The sequence below is a fragment of the Scomber scombrus genome, chromosome 7, assembly GCF_963691925.1.
Source record: "Scomber scombrus chromosome 7, fScoSco1.1, whole genome shotgun sequence".
Taxonomy (NCBI): Eukaryota; Metazoa; Chordata; class Actinopteri; order Scombriformes; family Scombridae; genus Scomber; species Scomber scombrus.
In genome coordinates, this window is record NC_084976.1 from 25,090,006 (window position 1) to 25,108,511 (window position 18,506).

The window sequence follows — 18,506 nt, forward strand, 5'->3', positions numbered from 1 at the left end:
GTATGTAACTGTTACGCCCTGAAAACAGGGAGAAATAATCACAAAAGTGATAACGATGTTTCCTCAATAAGAGCATTTACTGATATATTTCTACATATACACAATTTACAAACAATTTGAAATACTTTTTACCAAAGTGTACATATGTATTCACATGTGACAGAAACACTCGATGCAGTTGTTGGTTGAGCGTTGCACACAAGCACGGACATCTTCCACACACACACGCACAGACATCTTCCACACACACACGCACGCACTCAGCAAAATACTCTTAACTGAATTCAAAATATTCCATAAACATTCTCTTAACACACAAAACATATTCTAACATTCTCACAACCACTTTAACAGCGTGAATCGCTGACAACATACCTGAAAACAGGGAGAAATAATCACAAAAGTGATAACGATGTTTCCTCAATAAGAGCATTTACTGATATATTTCTACATATACACAATTTACAAACAATTTGAAATACTTTTTACCAAAGTGTACATATGTATTCACATGTGACAGAAACACTCGATGCAGTTGTTGGTTGAGCGTTGCACACAAGCACGGACATCTTCCACACACACACGCACAGACATCTTCCACACACACACGCACGCACTCAGCAAAATACTCTTAACTGAATTCAAAATATTCCATAAACATTCTCTTAACACACAAAACATATTCTAACATTCTCACAACCACTTTAACAGCGTGAATCGCTGACAACATACCTGAAAACAGGGAGAAATAATCACAAAAGTGATAACGATGTTTCCTCAATAAGAGCATTTACTGATATGAGGAAACTACCGCGATTTCTCCTGGGTACTGTGGGCGGAGACCAAAACAATTGATCCCAGACTCGCAGATCAAGATTACCATGTAGATCACTGATAACACTATTATATATTTTACTTTTTTACAATAAAGAATGGAATACTCAATGAATGAATTAAACATTTGTTAACATTTAACCGTTTTTTCCATAATATCAGTTTGACTATTTTAACAATCTTTTAACACAGACAAACAGAATCTACTATTACACCCTGTTACACACTCCCCCTCAACATAAATGTTGTCCTCGACATTCAATGAGTAAGGCAGTTACACAGTATGCAATTTAGATTTTCAACAGTTCGTATGTAGACACTCGGCCCACCCAAAGTCGTTGAATGTAACAGGTAATGTGTAACAGTCCAGTATGAGTGTGTGTGTGTGTGTATAAACACTCTGTTTCCTCATAAGCCCATGAGTATAGTGGGATATGTATGTATGAGCACTCCGCTTTCTCAAAAGTCCATGAGTGTAGTGGGATATGTATGTGTGAGCACTCCGCTTTCTCAAAAGTCCATGAATAAGGCTCACAACTGCATGTAAAAATGTACATTCAGCTCACAAAAAAAAGTCCATGAGTGTATGTGTATGATGTGCTCAGTTCCACAAGAGTCCATGAGTGTATGTGTATGTGTATGTGTATGTCAAACAGTCCATTAAATGTCTGTTGTTACCCGTACAGAAGCACAGGTTGATAAGTGGGGGCCTGGACAGAATCTGGCCACATTGTCACTGGTTGATGGGCTCTGTAGTGTTGCATTGGGTTACACCTATACATGGATCTGGCCGGGACGCCCATACTGTAGCAGACTGGATTACCAAACTCATTATAGGTGAATAACTTTGGTGGTCGCCGTTCCCTCCTCGGCCGCTTGTTCCTGTCGGTGGTCACTGTGGCTTTCACGTGGAGGGGGTGACAGAGGTGGCGGTACAGGATTGTCTCCAAGAATTTCCAGTCCCTCTGGCGTCTCATCCCCGTCGAGCAAATCAATCCTGCTGTGATCCTCCTCCAGCCGTAGCGGTCTTTCCTGTTCCTCTCCCTGTTTGTCATGTGCTGTTGTAGGTTCAGAGCCTGCTGACTGGCCAGTATGTTCCTCTTCATTACATGCCTGCGGCTGTGCATCGTGAGGAGGCTGTTGAGGTAGGTAATAGAACCAGTCATCCTCTGAGTCCTCATCACTGTCATCCTCTTGCTGAGTATTGGTTGTCCCCTCATTTGTCTGTTTTTTTCTCTGTGGTCTGGCGACTTTTAGGGGAACTTCCAAGGGCAGGTGATCGCACGGGAGCAAGAGATTGCGATGTAGTATCCTGTTATCTCTCCCCTTTCCTTGTTCTGGTACAACTTCGTAAACTGGGGCATCCTTATCTACTCTGCGAACAACCTTGTGGATAATTTCCTCCCAATGGCTGCGTAGCTTGCCAGTTCCTCCTCTCGGGGTCAAGTTCCTGACCAGAACACAGTCTCCTGGTTCCAACTCTGAGCTCCTCACTTTGCGATCATGATTTCTTTTGCCTCTTTCAGCGGACTTTCTTGCGTTGTTCTTTGTGATCTCGTAGGCTTCCTGCATCCCTTCTCGCCACTTTAGCATGTACTCTCTGTGGTCAGGTGTACCTGTTGCTGGTGTCAAGCGGAAGAGTATGTCGACAGGCAATCTCGGGGTCCTCCCAAAAAGAAGATAAAAAGGAGAAAAGCCAGTGACTTCACATCTTGTACTGTTGTATGCAAAAACCAATTTGTTCAATGAGTCTTTCCAGCTTGATTTCTCTTTTTCTGTCAGTGTTCTCAGCATCTGGATGAGTGTACGATCGAAGCGTTCAACTTGTCCATTTCCTTCAGGGTGGTACGGCGTTGTTCGCGAACCTAACACTCCAGAGGTCTTTTTCAGCTGTGCTAGGAGCTGGTTTTGAAATTCGCCACCTTGATCATGATGGATGCGCTGAGGGAATCCAAATTTCAATGCATAATCATTGAAAAGTTTATCTGCTACTGTTTTTGCTGACTTAGAGGTTGTGGCGTAAGCTTGGGCAAATCTTGAGAAATGGTCAATAACAACCAAAATGTACTCATACCCGCCTGCACACTTGTCAACATGTAGAAAATCAATGGAGACTAATTCAAAGGGCTGGGTTGTGACAATGTTGGTTAGGGGGGCTCTAATCTCTCGGCTGGGCTTCTTTTGTTTCAAACATGAACAGCTTCGAGCCACATAATGTTCAATGTCCCGTTGCATATAGGGCCAAAAGAAGCGTTCTCTTACCAGTGAGGTGGTTCGGTCAATTCCTTGGTGCCCCATATCATCATGCAACTCCTTTAGAACAGTTGCCTTGTACTTTTCTGGCAAAACGAGCTGTGTTCGTGTGGCTGTTTTTCGACGCAAGATGCCATCATCATCCAAGGTGAGTTTTTCCCATTCACTCATCAGCCTTTTACTTTGCACAATGAATGTTTTTAACTGTTTGTTTTCAGGTCTCTTATTAAACTGACGACACTCAATCACTGGACCGATATTTTTATCTTTCTTCTGAGCATGACAAATCTCTGTCAGCGAGAGGCTTATGATCTGACTTGTTGCTATCTTTGCACTGAGCAGACAGAGCCATGGACCACACTGTGTTAAGATTTGGGTCTTCAACTGACTGCACTACTGCTTGTACTGAACGAGATGACATTTCCTCAGTACAGTCTTTAAACATGGTGTCAATATCCACTGGCATCCTCGAGAGAGTGTCAGCATCAACATTTTCTCTTCCTGGTCGGTATCGTATGGTGAGGTGAAAATCCGCTAATTCAGCAACCCACCTGCATCCAGTTGCATTTAGTTTCGCTGTGGACAAGACATAGGTGAGCGGATTATTGTCCGTGTACACGGTGCATGATGAGCTGATCAAATAGTCCCTGAACTTTTCACACACGGCCCATTTAAGGGCGAGGAACTCCAATTTTCCAGAATGAAAATGGTAGTTCTTCTCGGATGTTGTAAGGGCTCGGGACGCGTATGCTATTACACGCAGTTTTCCTTCCTGTTCCTGATACAAAACTGCCCCCAGGCCCAGGTTGGAAGCATCTGTGTGTAGAACAAAAGGTTTGTTAAAATCCGGAAAGGCAAGAATTGGCGGCTCCACTAAGTGGTCCAAAAGTCCCTCAAGCAAGTGCTGATGTTTCTCTGTCCACACAATGGGCTGGTTGGAGGGCGCTCCATTGTGTTTTCTTTTAAGTTGTCTTATTCTTTTACCACGTTCATCAGTCTTTTGTACATCAGCAGGGGTTCTCATGAGGTCGTAGAGAGGGGCAGCGATTTGAGAGAAATCACGAATATACTGACGATAGTAACTCAGGAGGCCCATGATGGCTCTTAATTCTCCCACAGTGGTTGGTGGCTTGTCTTTTAAGGCTCTGACAGCTATGGTGTCAGCAGGATCAATTTTACCCTCTAATGAAACGACCCGCCGGAGATAGCGAACCTCCCGTCGAAACATCTCACACTTGGCCGGCTTCAACTTTATGCCATGCTCTCGCAATCGCCTTAGCACAGTTCTGACATTTTCAACATGGCTGTCAAATGACTGACTGAACACAAGGACATTGTCAAGATATGGTACACAAATCTCATCTCGAACCCCTTCAAGACATTCTTCCATGCATCGCTGGAAGGCAGCTGGTGCGTTCATTAGGCCAAAGGGGATTCGAATCCATTCATACAAGCCCCAGGGGGTGACAAAAGCAGTGAGGTGGCGACTCTCTTCTGCCATGAACCCCTGATGGTAGGCTTTCCCCTGGTCTAAGAGCGAAAACCAAGAGTTGCCGCCCAGGCCATCCATAATGTCTTGCACCCTGGGGATGGGCTGATGGTCTGGTACAGTCTTGCGGTTTAACTCACGGTAGTCTATACACAGGCGTAAGCTTCCATCCTTTTTTCGAACACACACAACTGGGGACGCATAGGGGGAGTTCGATTTGCGCACCCAGCCTTGTGTGATGAGATCATGTAGGTAGCTCTTCATCTCTTGATACAATGGTTTTGGTACAGAGAGGTAAGTTTTGGCCACAGGCTCGGTGTCTTTCAGTGAGATGGCGAGCTGCAGATTCTCAATCTGATGTCATCATCAGAGTTAGAGAAGGAGTCTGACTCTTCTTTTAACATTTGTTTCACTATTTCTTTTTCAGGTGGGCTGAGATGGTTCAAGTCGACTGGGGGATCCCATTCACCACCAGAGGCTTGTTCATTCCTTACTCCCACATTACTCACTGTTACTGGAGGGGTGGTGCAGAGCCGTTCAAAGATTGTCGCTGGGTAAACTGCTTGAACTTGCTGTACTGTCCCAATAGCAGTTCTGCCAGTGAGCACTATGTCATGATCTGTTGGATTTTGCACATCAACAATTATGAATGGCTTTGCTGCCTTCCTCAGCGTCACAAGAGTATCAGTGAACTCAAGGCCCTCTGGCCACTGTGGATGAACACTAGGCTCAAAAATCAGTGTCGCCTCCTCTTGCAAAGGTGCTGTCAAAACTACTTTTAAAGATGTGTGTTTGGGGACATGCACTCTCTCTCTGGTTGTCTTAACTACATACTCGTGTGGATGTTGCTCAGCAGTAATTTGTTCTACAAAAACTTCAGCTTGATCCATCCCAAAGCCAGGAAAAGCAGCTTGGACAGTTTTGATTAGCTGCTGTTTATCGGTGGCATTATCCTGCTGTAGCTCAGTAGCAACAATCAGTCCAATAACATTTGAGCCAATGATAGGTTGAGCAAGACTGTTACCTTTAATGATCAGGGTGGGAACAATGACCTCTGCTGTGGGGACTCCATCTGAAGCTAATTTAAATGTCACCTCTATCCATCCTGTGTATGGCATGTCTCCCCCATTTGCTGCGATGAGGTTTAAAGTTTCATCAGCTTCAAGAAGTTCAGAAATGTCCCTCAACGTTACATGTGGTAAGTGCTCTGTTTTCCATTGTTCACTCATTACAGTCACTTGTGAGCCAGAGTCCCACAGAGCTCTAACCTGCTGGTCTTGAATATGGCAGTCAATTAGATATTTCTTTCCAACTAGCGGAGCAACTTTGACTTGTTTTCTCTTCTGTGGTGTGGTTCGGACTGTATTGCATGAGGTTGTGGAGCATTTATTCCTGTGGACTTCCCACTGTTCTTGTTGACATGCCTTAGAACAGTATAACATACCTTTACATAATGCACATCGTCTCAGCCTCACATTTCTTCCATGTGCACCACAGTGTGCACAAATTTGGGGCACTGTTGATGAGACGGTCACTACCTGCCCCGCTGGGGTAACCCTTGCCCGTTTAAACCACTCCCTCTGAATTGACCTGATCTTCCCATTCTGCAACCGACTGAGAAGTGTTCACTACTGCCACACTTGAAGCAGTCTTCAGTATTTGTCTGCTGGCAAGCATAACATCTCCCTCTACGGTGTGGTGCAGATGTGGGAGGAGCATGTTGGTTGCCAAACCTTTGGTTGAGTGGAGGATAGCTGTGTTGTGCAGCGGGGACAGGAGCAGCCCAGTGTCTCTGTGGTGGGTGATAGTGGACTGGTGCTGGCTGATGTGGAGTGCAGTCTGGTGCAGCTAATGGATCTGGGTGCTGCCTGGGTAAGTAAGAGGGCTGCTGCATAGACTCTTTAATGGAAGCCACTTCAGCCTTAAGTTCTTTTAAGAGGGACATGTTAGCTTTCATCTCCTGCAGTTCTGTGAGAATATCAGTTTGATTCTTACCATGACTTGACTGGCTTGTTTTCTCCTTCTTTTCAGCTGGAGTGTGGTCAGACTGAGCAGAGTGAACGGCTACAGGTCGCTGTGGTGTTGTCATTTTTTTCTTGTCTTGCCTCTCACTTTCATAGGCACATGCAGTATTCAGTTTCTCAAACAGGAGTTCATCAGAAACACTAGCTTGCTCTAGATATGGCTGGAGGTCCCGTTTGATATTATCGTTCTGCAAGCCAGTCATAACTGAGTGAAGTAACATATTCTGCACTAGCACTGGATCATACCTTAAGCCTGACTCTGACTCTTGTGAGGCAAACAGAATCTTCTGCCTTAGATCCAGAGCACGGATGAGGAAGTTTTGAGGAGTCTCTTTTGTGCCCTGGACTTCAGATGACAGCTGCTTATATAACTCTGTTGCACTCTTTTCTTGATAATGACAACGAAGTATCCTTCTCAATGTTGGTAGCGTGAGGTCACTTTTCCCCTCTAAGTAACTGCGCAACTGCATTCCTGGAACAATGGCTCTTATGACAGCATCAACAATTTCAGTCTCTGGGAAGCCTTTGAGGAGGCCATGCTCAATCTGCCGGGTTAAGCTGGAAAATGTGAGGCAGTCTTTTTGTCCTGGTTCTCCAATTTGTCCAGATATTTTAAATTCTTTGTGCCAGGGGATAGGGGTTTGACCTAGACCTGTACCTGAGGCTGATGTTGTATGAAGGAGTGTGGCGACCTGAGCCTTATGTTCATTTCCTCCATTAATACTTCCTATAGGGGGCATTGGCTGTAACTGAGGGGGCCTGCTTTCTGGTGGTGTGTTGCCCTGTGTCTTGTCCTCTCCATTTTTCTCTTTATTTAGTGGTGCTTGAGGCTCAGTGACGTGCTGAGCCGTAACTACCTCATCACAGAGCTCACTTATTTCGTCTTTGAAGGACAGGAGCTCTGCCATTCCCATATCCTCAAGTTGCTGTAACTCCTCCCTCTGCAGGTGGTTACTTATCATTGTGATTAATGATGCTCTATTTTTTCCTGCCACATGTTCAAAGTCTGTTCCAGCAATAGCGAGAGAGTCGCATAGTTGTTTTAGCTTGTCTGCTGGCAGTTTACACAAAAGTCCAATTATTTCCAACTGCAATGTCTCTGTCTCAGTTGACTCCATTGTCGCTGTGGCAACAACTCGGTGTACTGTAGCAATAGTAGTTTGTGTGCTAAACCTTGGCAATAGCGCTCCTGGGGCCTCATGTACGAAGGGTGCGTACGCACAAAAACGTGGCGTACGTTCTTTTTCACGGCAAAGTTCAGATGTATCAAGTGTGAAATGACCGTGGAAATGTGCGGGGCCTCACACCAACTTCATGGCTGGCGTACGCACGTTTTTACAGCTGTTGATCCTTTGGCGACACTTAGAGGTGATGCTGGGAAACTGTTATAATAAATAAATGTGAAAACAATTAGTCCTCAGACTGAATGATGTGCACATCAGAGACACATGAACAATTAACACACCCACGTGTCTGCAATTACATGAGTGGATTTAAAAAGCATGCGCAAAATGGTGCAGAAAATACCGTTAACAACAATGGCTGCTTTAGCAGTATTTGAAGACATTATAAATGGGGCAATACGAAGAGAGCGTGTGTTCAGAGACAGAGAGGATTTAATGGCACATGATGGCTCATCAGCCGCTTTAGGTTCCCGAGGGCAATCCTCTTGGAACTGTGCGCAGAGCTGCCGCCGGCCTTGGAGCGCGACACAGCGAGGAGCCATGCGCTGCGCTACAGGTGCTGACCACACTGGGGTTCCTAGCAACTGGGGCATTCCAGAGGGAGCTGGCCGACAGGTCAACATCAAAGCGCAATTTGCAGTGAGAGCCGGTTTTCCTAATGTAATCGGAGCTATCGACTGCACACACATTGCTATAAAAGCGCCATCACATGATGAATTTGTATATGTCAACAGGAAACATTTCCATTCGATCAATGTACAGATCATATGTGATAAGCAAATGCAATTAACCAACATTGTGGCGAGGTGGCCTGGTTCAACGCACGATTCTGAGTAACAGCATGGTTGGGAACAGACAAGCTGGCACTGTGCGCGATGGGTAATATTAATCCCCGTGATGCGCATTGAGCATGTGCGCCCCCAAATACTATCCCGTCTTCACAGCATCGTTACTAGTCAGTGGTTAAATTTAGTGACTTGCTGGTTAAACTACAGCTTCAGATCTTTCTAACAAGCCCCTGATTGTCTCTGTGTGCAGAGTACTCATGTTAATAACTGCGTAAAGTGTGAAATGTCTTAATCAGCCTTATCTTTTCCCCTGCGCACTTCTGCATTAATTTGCAACAATAGTGTGTGATCCTTGGGGGTAATCAGAGTCAAGTACATGTGCTCCCACCACCCCTGAGAGAGCAGTGTCACCCACGATTGCGGCGACCCTCTGTTCAAACGGAGTGGGCCCCTCTTCTCTGTCCCCCCGCCTGTTTTGGCCACACTTTGGCGGTGGGCAGCCGTCCTCCGCTTCACATCCACCTTGATGTCGGACCACTTCTTTTTCAATTCAGCGTATGTGCGCTATTCTGACCCCACAGCATTGACAGCCTCACACACACTCTCCCACTCACTCCTCTTGCGTTTATTGTTTATGCCGGAGGACAGCATGCCAAAGAGTACATTTTTGTGCGCCTCCACTTCAGTGAGTAGCGTCTTCAATTCGCTTTCTGTGAAGTTCTTCTTTTTTCCTGTCTTACCCATTCTTTGGTTTTAATTTTCTGATCATGCAGACAGGGGAATCTCAGGTGCGTACGACCTTTTCTGGGTTTGAGCGTACGCCATGTTTCAGTAGGAAATCCACGCACATCTTTGTACATGAGGCCCCTGGTGCCTTAAGTTCACCTCAGATTGCTTGTGCTCTGTGTTGTAGACACTTGAACTACCACTGTGTAAGTCACTGGATGCTGCCTGCCTGGGTAAGTTGAACGGGACTGAATGAGAGCCGGGGACGTCTGCTGCTGGCAGAAGTCAAACCTCGTCTCACCCGATCCCAGCGGTGCTTCCAAAATGTTACGCCCTGAAAACAGGGAGAAATAATCACAAAAGTGATAACGATGTTTCCTCAATAAGAGCATTTACTGATATATTTCTACATATACACAATTTACAAACAATTTGAAATACTTTTTACCAAAGTGTACATATGTATTCACATGTGACAGAAACACTCGATGCAGTTGTTGGTTGAACGTTGCACACAAGCACGGACATCTTGCACACACACGCACGCACGTGCTCAGCAAAATACTCTTAACTTAATTCAAAATATTCCATAAACATTCTCTTAACACACAAAATATATTCTAACATTCTCACAACCACTTTAACAGCGTGAATCGCTGACAACATACCTGAAAACAGGGAGAAATGATCACAAAAGTGATAACGATGTTTCCTCAATAAGAGCATTTACTGATATGAGGAAACTACCGCGATTTCTCCTGGGTACTGTGGGCGGAGACCAAAACAATCGATCCCAGACTCGCAGATCAAGATTACCATGTAGATCACTGATAACACTATTATATATTTAACTTTTTTACAATAAAGAATGGAATACTCAATGAATGAATTAAACATTTTTTAACATTTAACCGTTTTTTCCATAATATCAGTTTGACTATTTTAACAATCTTTTAACACAGACAAACAGAATTTACTATTACACCCTGTTACATAACCCTCCCATAAATCATGTCTTTTATAGTCTTGTCGCCAAATAGTATTTATAAACAATAATATTAGATATAAAAGTTTTATATCTAATATTATTGTTTATAACTACTATTTGGCGTTTTTTATAATAAAACACATCCAAACATGGGAAGCAAATACTACGTAGGGCCCAGATCAGATAAAACACAATACAGAGTCACAAGGATCATTGCAAAAGTGATCATTTCTTTATTGAAAACACCCATAAATCAAACATACTGTAGAGACATGTCTATCACGTAATTGCCTTATTTCGCTAAAAAACGACACTTCTTTTGGACACAGTTGTAATAATTACGTAACAAACGTTAAACTTTCTAAGACACATACCTTTGCTATAATTGCGGACGTACAGGTGTGTGTATATGCATATTATGACCGTTTAATCCGAAGAAAATCAGACGTTTTATAGCGCTACCCAGGGGCGTCACTAGGTCTTAAGGACAGGGGGGGCTTAGCCCCCAGGAGATGCACAGGATGTGAGCGAACGTTTAATTTCACAAACAGTTAACAAAAACTGAGAAACTGCTTTTCCACTTTTTGGACAGATTTAACAGAGATACTTTACTTTGTAAATGTTTTAGGCCACCATTAAATTTTTAACACAGTACAACAACAAACACAGGAAGTACTGTATGTTTACAGCATTAACAACAACAAAAAAAGAAAAAATCCACATAGCTACAGTGCCGTATTCAACCAATGCTTCTTATTCATTAAGAGCCCACATGTATTATCGAAAACTGTATGCAAAAAAAAGAGCACTGTGTTCTCACAAAGTACACCATTTTAAAATAACATGGCTACAATTGGCAGTTACTTGGTGGGTGGAAGCATCAAAGAATGTCGTCTGTTTTTAAGGGTGGCAAAGTGTAATAAGATGTGTCATTGTGTGCTCATGTGCGTCATTGAGGAGGGTGAGTTTACTATTTGTGTGTGGTTGGCGTTGTATGTGATTATTGTATGTAAAGTGCACTAAATGACGATCGCTACGGTGCTAGCTTAGTTGCTATGATGATCGCTACGGCGCTATGTAAATTGCCATGACAACCGCTACGGTGTCAGTTTAGTTGCTAATATTGAAACCAGTTATACTTGAGACAATATATTTTCAATATATTGGAGAATATATTGTTAACACTCAAGTCATATACTTGAGTGTTGTTTGATCTTAATTCTCCTGTAATCATATATGTGTCTCCTATTTCACATGTGTAAGATAAGCTAAATGGCAGAGTTATGATCACTTCTATCTGTATTATTCTGATTCAGTTCCTGCAGCCGTTGGCCTGGCCCAAATAGTACAAAAAAGTCACAACAAAATACACCTCTAGTAAGAAGAAGAAGAGCCATTGACTTATTATTAATGAATGTATTATTTTAACGAGTCTCAGGTCTTCAGTTCAGATAAACAATCATACTTACTTTAACGTTACATCACTTCAGACACACACACATACACACACACAGCCAAATCTACTGCCAGTTCACACAAAGTAAATAAGTTCATACACAACATACCATGGCATTTATCGCGGCCGCTGGTCTACTTTTCTCTCCTTTTTGCCGCCTCTAGATTGTTGTTGACGTCTGTACGTCATACGACGTCTTCTCTGGAGATGCGTTAAATGGCTACCGTAATAACTGTGTCAAAATCGGGGACATTTTCGGGGACAGCTCATTCTGGCCACATTATATTGAATTTGTCTGCCCTTTTTTGTAAAACAAAAAAAAAAAAAAAGAATTAATAAATGAACATAAAATGATTTAGGGGGGCTTAAGAATATTTTAGGGGGGCTGAAGCCCCCCTAAAATAGGCCTAGTGACGCCACTGGCGCTACCGCTCAACGGGCTGCTGTGCGCGCTCCTGCGGCCAGAAATCAGATTCTGGCAGACGATCACTTTTGGCACGACACCTGTAACCCCGTTGCTTGGCAACCATCGACTCTAAATTGGAAATATTTATTGTGGCGCACGGATAAAGGTAAGCGGGGGCTACTTTTTTGTCGGAGTTTACAAGAACTGAAGTAAATTAAAATGTGGCGTTACATGGCGGGAGTTAAAAGAAAATAAGATACAATCTCGCGGAATCTGGAGCGAGCAAGAGTGCACGCTGGAGAGTGACTAAGCGCGCGTGTGTGTGTTTGTGTGACTATAAATGCAGCGCGTGTGCGAGCACAGCGCTCTGTGTTGCTGCTTATTAGACTAATCAGCCCCCCCCGGACCGACACCAGTGTTTTTGCAGGTTGGGATGTCCGTTGCTATATATTACTAACCTTCTAATCACCTAATGATGCAATTTCCACTTCCTTTGTGTGGGTCCAGTGCAGTTGAACATGTGAAATAAGTTGAAGTAGGCTTACTGTAAATTCCTGTAGTTGCAGGGAGATACTGATATAGATTTCTAACCATCTAACCTTCATTTTGAACCACTTTGTCTATTCAGGCTTCATTTCCTGTTATTTCACGACCTAGTAGATGACCCTTGGATAGTTTTACCCCTGTACTCATTCATTGGTATCACATAATTACTGAATAATCAACTCTGGTAACAAGTACTGATTGGGAAATACTATGTGCATGTCTTGTTTCTAGGCATTGTACTGTACACATCAACGCTTAAATATAGAAGTGGCTGGTAGAGTTTACCAGCCACAATGGCAGGTGGACAAAAAAGTTAATTCCTGACACACACACACACACACAGACACACACAGAGGAGCACTTCCTGCTACATTTCCCAAAATACGACAACGTAACACAAACGTTCACTAAACTAAAAACTAACCAAACAATGGCGTACTCCTTAGAGAAAGGCCTTCTGCTGGGACACACACACACACATTGAATTTGAACGGGGGGGGGGGGGGGGGGGGGGGGGGGGGGGGGGGGGGGCAGGGAGAGAAAGACAGAGAGAGAGAGAGAGAGAGAGACAGAGAGACAGAGACAGAGCAAGAGAGAGAGACAGAGACAGAGAGAGAGACAGAGAGAGAGAGAGAGAGAGAGAGAGAGAGAGAGACAGAGAGAGAGAGAGAGAGAGACAGAGAGAGAGAGAGAGAGAGAGAGAGAGAGAGAGAGAGAGAGAGAGACAGCTAAATAGTCAGCTAATGTTGCCTCCATTTCACTGTCATCTCCAATAAATGGTTTCAACTCTGGCAGTGTATGGTCTTCCATATAATATCTCAAATGGTGAAATCCCCCTCACCCCTGGAAGAATGTGCATGTATAGCATAACCAAAGGGAGACAGTACATCCAGTTCTTCCCTGTCTCTGTCATTGTTTTCTTTAATTTCGATTTAATAGTACCATTAGTTCTTTCCACTAACCCTGCTGACTGTGGATGGTATGCACAATGATTTTTTTACACTTATGCCAAACACCAATGCAAGATGATGAATCACTTCGTTTACAAAATGTGTTCCATTATCACTATACATGATTTCCGGTATTCCAAACCTAGGGATAATATCCCTTGTTAATGCTTTTGCTACTGTTAATGCATCCTGATGTTTTGTTGGGAACACTTCAATCCATTTTGAAAACATATCAATTATCACCAAACACCCTCCGTCAAATGGTGTTAGTTCAATGAAATCCATACATATCTTTTGAAAAGGATATTGTGCTTCAGGTATTTTTCCTTGTGATGGTCTGAAATTACCCTGCAGATTATTTTTAGCACAAATAGTACATGCTGCACAAAATTGTTTAGAGTAATTTGTAAAACCGTATGTGGTAAATGCCATATTAACTATAGATACCATCCCCCCTGTTGAGACATGATTCAATCCATGACTCAAAATAGCAGCGTATCTATATAATGATTTTGGCAAAATTAACTTATTTGCAGGTCATCTCCATAAGCCCTGGGCATCCTGTGCTGTATCTTTAGTTTTCCATGTTGCTTTTTCTTGTGGAGGTGCATTATTGTTTTACCTGTTGAAGTCACCATACCTCTATTTTTCCACTGTTGGGCAAAAACATGTGTTGTAGAGAAAGCATAATTACTGTCAGTGTAAATTGTGACCTTTTTATCTTTCCCTAATTTACATGCTTCGGTTAGAGCTATTATCTCAGCTGCTTGAGCAGACGTGTGATGGCAGAGGTGCTGATCTTAAAGTTTCATGTTGTGTCACTACAGCGTAACCTGTAGCGTTCGTGCCATCCGGGTTCTTTTTACAAGAACCATCAACATACATAACAATATCAGCATCCGTTAAAGGAACATCAGTTAAATCTTGTCTGGCTGATACTTTCCTCTCAGTCTCAGCTACACAGTCATGTGGTTCCCCATCCATAGCTTTAGGTGGGTCAATGACGTATAAGGATTTATTTAAAAATAAAAAAATATGGGAATATCTATTGCAGTAATTCAAACATTAAGAATGTTGAGTACACATAAATACATATGAAAATAGTACATTAGGTGTTTTATGTGTTTTTCCATCTCGATGAATTAGAACTGACCTTACAAAAGTCATGTGGTGCGACCAGGATCTATCTTAAAATAAATGAATTTAAGTGTTTCGAAACAAATTATTTGCATTTCCTTTAGGTTTTTGTAAATAATAATCTCATATTTATGTTCTATAATGTCACAGTTGCCTTCTGAAATGTATGTAAGACTTCTTTTTCCTGTAAATTGCTTAAAAATGATTGAAATTTAAAAAAAAATACAATTAGTTAAGTATACTGTATCAGTGATTAATATTCAAGTGATATTTTAGTCTGAATTTAATACAGTTATTGGTATTTGTTTTAGTTCCCCCTCCTCTTCAGCAGTCAGACTGAGCATGACTCATTGCTGTTTTGGCTTTTCGGTCATGTGTACGGCCTTTACTGCCTGTGTACACCAGTTTAGTTTTTTTACAATAAGCTTGTAATCCTGGCGAATAGTATACATCAGGATCACCGCTTACTGGTACCCACTGGATGTTTGACATCTCAGCTTTTGTCACAAACATTCCCACATCCCCCCATCTGGCCTGCTCTGGCTTTGTTATGGAAACATGTGGTGTTCTGCCCCCTTGATACAGTTTTCTGTCTTCCTCAAGGAGAGAACACACAACCCCCATAAATCCCATTGTATCCCAATAGAGTTTGGTGAGCTTTAGCTTGCTGTTTAGCTTTTTGAAAAAGAGTCCTTCATAGTCTTTATCTGGCCCTGGGATGTGGTTATAAAACATGGTGCAATGCATGTCTTGTGGGTTTTGTTTTTGTGCTCTTGGAGAAGTTTTGTCTACAGCTAGTTTTCTCAACTCACTGGTAACAGAACTGGGCCCAGTCGTCACCAGGTCCAGACTGTACAAATAAGTTGGTTCTAGTTGTCCCTCTAACACATTGAACCCCATCTCTCCCACCCTTACTGCTTTCATACCTCCCGCTGTTGGTATTACCCCTATTCCTAGCTCAATCATTACATCTCTCGCTATGGAAAGTGTAACCTTCCTTTTAGTTTCGGGATCTTCAATAAGAGTGGGAATTGTTAATGGTTCCGAACACAGATGTCCTGTAGCTGATTTAACAAGGATCACTCTTTTTGACAGAGGTAATTTTAACTGTTCTGAAGAGATAATCACTGTTCTGCAAGCGCCTGAATCACATAAGAATCTTATGTGTTTACCTCCTACAGAGAGAGTGATTGTTGGTCTTTCCTCAGAATTTAACAAAATCTCTACTGTTTCCAAATTTAGAATGTCTTCTGTTTCTTCAGCTGTGTGTGTGTCTGTGTGTGTGTGTGTGTGTTTCTGCATGACCTGATTGTTCTGACGTCACAGAGTCGGCCAGTCATGCCCACTCGTCGGATCCTCCTCCTTCCTCCACCACCTCGCCCACTGGGCCGTCCTTTTTGAAGCGGCATTCTCTGGCCCAATGGCCCATTTTTCCGCAGATGAAACAGGCTCCATCCTTTCCTCCTCCGCCTCTTTTCCCTCCTCTCCTTTGTCCCCCCTGGCCCCTCCTTCCTCTTGTCCCTCCATGGCCGCCCCTCCCTGCCAAATTTCCTCGGTAGAGTGTTTCAGAGAGAGAAGAAAACAGATCAGTCATATACAAATCACTTTTCTTTTCTTTTTGTACACGTTTCATCTCTGCTTTATCTTTCAAAGCTTTTTCAGCATGCACAGCATATTCTTTAACACTCTTCACCGAGCCTGACTGCCACCCTACCAGGTGTTGTTTTACAAACCCAGAAATGGCATTTCAATCATAGGATAAGTATCGTTAAATATCTTACCCGATCTCGTGGCATGGGCCTCCTGCTGGTTGGTTTTATTTGCGTTAAGCACCTTGTACCCCAGGGAGTTGGAGGGGTTCACATGCCGTGAGGTAGGGCGGCGACGGGGTAGAGGTTGGGGAGGCCTGGGTTCGAGAAGAGGAGCAGTGGCGGATTCGGCGGTTCCGGCTGAGTGGTAAGGATGAGGGAGTGGATCCGTATCGATGTGTTCACGTCTGCGTCTCCGGACTGTTTCATCATCATAGTCATTCTCGGAAAGATTGAAAGAACATTGTTTAGTTTTTTCTTTAAAACCTCTGATTGTTTTGCTCTGTCTTTTCTTATACTCGCCACCAAATTTGCACAGCCCAAAACCTCTAAAGTCTCTTTAAATTCATACTTCTTCTTCCATTTTTCCAGATGACGCACACTGTTCTTATCTGTGCCATGCACAAAATTCACATCTCCCTCATACTGCCCCTCCTTATTAGAGTGGCTTGACCCCATCTAATCTTATTTCTCACTACTCTGTCTCTTGACCAAAAAAAAAAACAACGAAACAACAACAACAACAATTACCACGACCCTATTATTGCAATAATCTATCTTTTCTTGCCCTCAGCGGCTCAAAGATTGCCCTCATCGGCACACACTTATCCTCAAGTGTTCAAAGAGAAACCGGCTAGGTAGTTTATTAGTCTTCCCACAGACTTTTAAGCCCCAGTTCCTCAGCGAACTGGTCTAAATCATCCCAGATGATTTTTCACACAAAAGTACCGACCTGAATTGAATCTGTGCTCAGTCTGGTTCTTTTGGATCTCGTCACTCCGCCTTTCTCTCCAGTCGACCTGGCCTCACAAGTCCAAACTGTCCTTTTTAATATGACAGCGGCGGAGGTCTTTTTTTAGTAAGGAGTCCCAGACCCCCCCCTGTCAAAACAGTTCACAAACACAGGCTTGGAAATCTACTGCTTCTTTAACCTTTTAGCTTCGTGGCCTCTACTCCACACTTGTGGAATGCAAGGTATAATGCATACACTTTTAATCATTTACTATAGTCATAAAAATAGTCACGCTAACCATTCTACTACATATTCTAATATAAAAGTACAATCAATGGATATAAGACATTAGTATAACTGGTTATAGGAACATAAAATGAATAAGACATTTGTATTTTCCCATCAGCCACATACAGTACACTGTTAAAAAAAACAACCTAAAAATAAAAACAAAAAACGAAATGTCAAAAGTGCACTTGCTTGATCCAGAGGGCAAAGGGGAGGCACCTAGTGTCTATCTGCCACTGTGTGTGTGTGTGTGTGTGTGTGTGTGTGGATGTGTGTCTGTGTGTGTGTGGATGTGTGTGTGTGTGTGTGTGTGTGTGTGTGTGTGTGTGTGTGTGTGTGTGTGTGTGTGTGTGGATGTGTGTGTGTGTGGGTAACGTATCAGGAAACAGAAGAAGTGAATAAAATATGAAACACTACATTTGTTTCTTCTTCTTTGGTGTTTTAGAGACATGAGTCAGGTTGACTTCTCTTCAGTAAACATGCATGTAGGTGTTTGTGCAGCTGATCCACATGATTGTATTTACTGTGTTTTACTTTTCAAAGATGCTTTCTGATGATGATAAAGTTCATTCAGTAAATTACTGCCATCAGTCCACAATGTCAAACAGCATCAAATATGATGATGTCATTACTGTAACACACAATTCCTGAATATGATGGTGTGACTGGATTTCATCATATTCATCATATTTTATATGTTTATACAGAAATATGCATTTTCACTCTTTGTGAAACTCCTGATGAGAGTTTGTTTCTTTTTTTATTTCTAACTAACTCTTAGCAGCAGTTCTAGTAAATGTAGTAAGATAAGGACAGTAGTAGCTTTCTAAGGAACTCATTTACATGTGACTCTCTCTTATCTTCATCATGAAATGTCAGTTAAGTCATTGTTCACG